This window comes from Sarcophilus harrisii, chromosome 5 (assembly GCF_902635505.1).
Source record: "Sarcophilus harrisii chromosome 5, mSarHar1.11, whole genome shotgun sequence".
Taxonomy (NCBI): Eukaryota; Metazoa; Chordata; class Mammalia; order Dasyuromorphia; family Dasyuridae; genus Sarcophilus; species Sarcophilus harrisii.
The window spans coordinates 146,989,333-146,994,698 of record NC_045430.1 but is presented as its reverse complement, the minus strand read 5'-3'; positions in this window follow the sequence as shown (position 1 = coordinate 146,994,698).

Sequence of the window (5,366 nt, the reverse complement as noted above, 5' to 3'; positions counted from 1 at the left end):
AAAATTCTATATTATATATATTCCACTATCTTATGCTGCAGTTTTATCTAAATGTTTTCTGTTTTCTGCATGTTACGTTATTAGAATCGTGTATTTTATGCCAAATATTTGATATTTTGCATGTATGTATAGAAGCACTGACTTGATTGCAAAGCATTGAATGACTGAATTCTGGCACTGTTTGGCCATACCACTGATTTTTTTTTTTTTTTTAAAGTAACTTCAAATAAGCCACTTATACCTTCCTGTGCCTCGGTTTCCCAATCTGTAATATGTAGATAAAACTTGTTACCTGTTTTGCAGGCATATTGAGAGGAATAAAATAAGTGATATTAAAAGTATTTGGAAAACATAAAAGTAAAAATTATTATTTAAGGTGTTTGGATGTCTAAGCAATAGGCCCCATTAAAACAGACCACTTCTGAAAATATACCTTGCTATCCACATCAGGGAATGAAAAATTGAGGATGACAACTCATCCATGTTGCATATTTGGAGAATAACAATGTCCATGTAATTGTTGGTTATGCTTTAGTTAAAAAACAAAAAACAAAGCCAAAAACTTTTGCTCACAAAGGTGCAAATTGAAAAAAGTTTTGTGTAATATTTTGACACTAACAGCACAAAATTATCATCATACAGTAAATCAGTTTTCTGGAGACAAATAAATGTACAAGTATATGAATATCTTTAGTATAAAGTAAATTGTATAGGAAAATGGGAACTAGAAAATGGTAATCTTACAACAGTAGTGCTGACGCAAACTCCAAGAATAATAGCCCCCTAATACAAGCCAATATCTTGTTGGACACTTTCCTGTTAGACACTGAAAACTTTAGTTTTTCAAACTAAAAATTTGAAAATTACAAATAGTCTGTCTAGCATTTTGAATTTAAATTTTGCTTGAATATTTCTATTCAATGAGTTGCCTTAACATTGTTTTTATATAGTAGCACTTTTTAAAAGCTCTTCAAGCACTTTAGAACATTATTTACTCCCTTAGTAACTCATTTTTATTCAGACTTTCTTAGGAAATTTTGGTTACTGTGTTTTAATTTCTCACTTTTAAGACTTTCTGGATAACCTTTTTTTTTTTTTTTTTTTTTTTTTTTTAATAATCAAAACATTGAGGATTCTAATCCTGACTATATAATTTAACTTTATTAAACTTCCTAAAGAATTATCAACTTTATCTCTGACTCTTAACATTTCTTTTCTATTGTAATATTTGTCTTTTACCATCCAAGTTCAGGGAAAGCTTGCATATAGTGTTCAATAATGAAAGTTTTCAAATTAGGAAAAGTGTAAAGGGTGAATGACAATAAATCCGATATTTCCCCTTTATTTGGAATAAAGGGGACATACATACCCTTTTTGGGTTCAGTCTAATAATCTATTTTCAGATTTGCCTATCCTAAAGTGAAGTCATAACATACTTTGGTTTGGTAGAATGTTTGCTAATATTTTTTATTTTCATTTCCTCCCCCAAAGTAAAATCTCCCTTTCTCCTCTGGTATTATCTCGTCTTCCTCAATATTGTTGGTTGTAATAATTAAGGGGAAATCCTAATTTAAAAATCATAGTATTATTCAAGATACGCCACATATGTGTTAAACATAGCCAAATAAACTTATCTTGCTGTATTACCGTGCTATATAGTACATCCTTGGAGAGTAAACTCTGCTCCCCATTTCCTATTTGTATATTTGGACAATGGCCCAATATGAAGAAAATACCCAGAATTGAAACAATTGGTAGTTCCAATGAATGGGTTTGGCTGAGACAGGGAGGGAATGAATAAAATGGACTCATGCAAACTGTTGGTAAAGCACATTAAATCAAATGCCAGTTAAACTGAGTGCACATATTGCTTGTATGTTTTCATTAATTATGGAACATTCAAGAAAGTAGTTTTAAGATACTATAAAGAAATGTGCCTTTAAAAACAAAAGGGATGTAAAACATGAAATTGCATTACTATGTACAAAACTAACTGCTGGCCAGAACATGTACATTATTATTCTCTCCCATCAGGACGTCTATTTTTTACCTTATATGATACTTTTCTATTGTAAATATAGTTATTTTTAAAGTTTTGATTTGTGTCAACTTGCTTGAATAATTCACATTTTTCTCTAATCATGGATTCTTGATTCTGTAGATGAAGCACTTATATCTATGTAATTAAAAAATAAATTTGAAGGTTTCTTTGGGCACAGTAAGCACAAGAGAAAATAAAAACATATATTGGTTTCTGATTTGCTAAGCATAATCTTGGATTATGACTAGTAATACTATAAACCCAGCTAAATAGATTTGTATCTGTTATTACAATAGCTTGTGAAAATAAACTTATTACTACAAATGTGGTTTAATTTTTTTTACATATTTTAACTTCCTACTGGTACCAAAGATGGGATATGAACGTAAATTTTGCCAGTGTAGATAGAGATGGTCACTTCTTTATATTTGAATCACCAGTGCCTACATGGAAGAAGTGCTTAATAAATGCTTAATTGATTAAAGGCATTAAAATACTTAAGAGAAATGTGTATATATTTTAGAATGTAGCATTAAAAATATTGTTATTTTTAACTTTAGAGGGTGAGCAGCATTCTAGCAGGAAACACCACCTTCTATAAGTAAATTTTTTTGGGGGGGGGTTTATGTTTTTTTTTTTTTCCCCCAAATGCATGCAAAGATAGCTTTCAACATTCAGAAAAACCTTGCGTTCCACATATTTCCATCTTTATCATATTGAACAAGAATTGGATCAAAAGGGGAAAAAAATAAGAAAAAACCCAACATCAACAAAGGTGAAAATACTACATTGTGATCCACATTCAATCCCCATAGTCCTCTCTCTGGATGCAGGTGCTCTCTTTGAGTCTATTGGAATTTCCCTGAATCACTTTCTTATCGAAAAGAGACAAATCCATCACAGTTGATCATAGAAGTTGCTGTGTAGAATGTTCTCTTGGTTGTATTCATTCTAAGTAAATTTTTCTTAACAGAATATAAGCATCTCTAGAATACTTTCCTAACAGGAAGTATTGTGGGTGGTTTTCATCTCAACGCTTCAGTATTCAGTAACCTCAACCATTTGGATGATGTTTGGTGATGGAGATTGGAATCCGTCCATTTCTGCCTATCCTTGCTGCTCTCCTCCCTGACTTCCCTTAAATCCACCAGAGGTTCCATCCAGGGCTGGATTTTTCTATTTTTTTTTTTTCCCATTTTTCATTTTCTCCTTACAATACCCATTATCCACTGGCCCGTCTTTTTCCATCAAACATTTTTCTGATATCTTTTCTCTTGAGCTCATTTTTGGGTTAAAGCCCTTCTTGCCAATCTGTGATAATCATTTAAGCTTCTTTGGAGGCTGTTTTGTTCCATGACTCCCAGCTAACATTGCTACTGTACTGGCACTGAAAAGATGGCCTTCTAATTCTAGGAATTTAGGACCAGTCAAGGAGCTTTGCTTTTTCCTATGGGCAATCCAACCTGCCTCCCTTCATTTTAATTTAAGCCAACTAGTCCTGGTATACTGAATCGGATCTTCTCTCTACGCATGGGCAAGATCTACTGGTTATTCATGCAACTGCATGTTGGAAAAGCACATTAAAACTAAATGCCAGGGGCAGCTAGGTGGTTCAGTGGAAAGAGCACCAGCCCTATAGTCAGGAGGACCTGAGTTCAAATCTGGTCTCAGACACTTAACACTTCCTGCTGTGTGACTCTGGGCAAGTCACTTAACCCCAATTGCCTCAGAGGGGAAAAAAAGCCAGTTAAACTGAGTGCACATATTGCTTGTATGTTTTCATTAATTATGGAATATTCAAGAAAGTAGTTTCAAGATATTGTAAAGAAATGTGCCTTTTAAAAACATCACTATGTACAAAACTCATTCATGAAACAGTTATGCTATCAGTGCAAGTTAAATGGGGGTACTTGTTAGACTTCACTATGTAAATGTTATGCTTTAGTTCTATGCTGGCTGTCCTGAAAGGGGAAAGATTTTTCAGATATCAATTTAGTTGGAAAGTCAAGACTTTCCACTTACATGACTTAATCACTTACATACATTCAATAAGTATTTATTACAAACTTTCCATGCATGAGGTACTGTGAAGGGATTGTGCTAAATATGATTTAGTAACTTCATAGGGCTTTAATCATCACTGGAGTCTTAGCATTGGAAAGCATCCAGAAGAGTGATAGTCCCATTGTATTCAATATGTGGAGTGTCCAGTTTTGAAAAGATCTTTAATCAGCTGGAAAGTATATTGAGGGAGGGAACTAGTATGATGTAGGGATACAAAACTACATTGCATGAAATCTATTGGCAGAAAGGGGATTTTAGTTGGTGAATATTTGAGGTAAGAAAGGGAATAGTCATAGCATTCTTAAAATAAATGAGGACTGTCATGCAAGTCATTATGATTGGTTTTATTTGATCATGGAAGGAAGAACTAGGGTCAATGACTGCCAAGTCAGAGTCATATTTTGGCTCAATAAAAGGAAAAACTTCCTACCAAATGGAAAAAAAGGAATGGATTGCATAACTAATTTAATAATGATGATAGAAAATAGAAAACTAGTTCAAAGAGAAGATAAAGCACTGGGGGTGGGCATAAATGTATTTTTTGGCTAGATTTGGGATTTCATTAATAAAGGGAATTCCTGGTAAGAAAACTCCCCTTTCCAGTTCAGATCAGCCCCTGCTGTGTAACTTGGTCTTCAAGAATTGCCAGAGGTACGAGATAAATTTGGACTGAGTGAGCCTGCAGATTGAGATATTTTGCCAAATTACAATTGGACTGGTGCATATTGGTGATAATTACAATGTCATGAGAATTCCCAGAGATATACACAGGCTTCTTTTCACTAGAGTAGTTGTGCCAAAATTTACTTAGGGCTTTTCATGTTTAAAGCCTTCCATGGGCTTTTCTCTAATGTCTTAAGGAAGCTTTCTCCAATGATCTGTTCTACTTTTTAAAATAGTTGATTCACAATTGTCATTCAGTCGTTAAGTCATGTCCAATTGTTTGTGATCCCCATAGGACATACTGTCCATGGGAATTTCTTGGCAAGGAAACTGGAATGATTTGACATTTCTGTTCCCAATAGATTAAAGAAAAGAGATTAAATAATTTGCCTGGAGTCAAGTAAGTATCTGAGGCTGAATTTGAATTCAGGTCTTCCTAACCTCCAGGCCCAGCACTCTACCCACTGAGCCACCAAGTTGCTTCTAGTTAATTCATTAAATATATGCAAACATTATTCCAAGTCCCTAAACCCGTATCAAGAATTTTTAAACAACTCAAACCTTTAAAATGGAAATAAACAAACAAACAAAAAAAAAG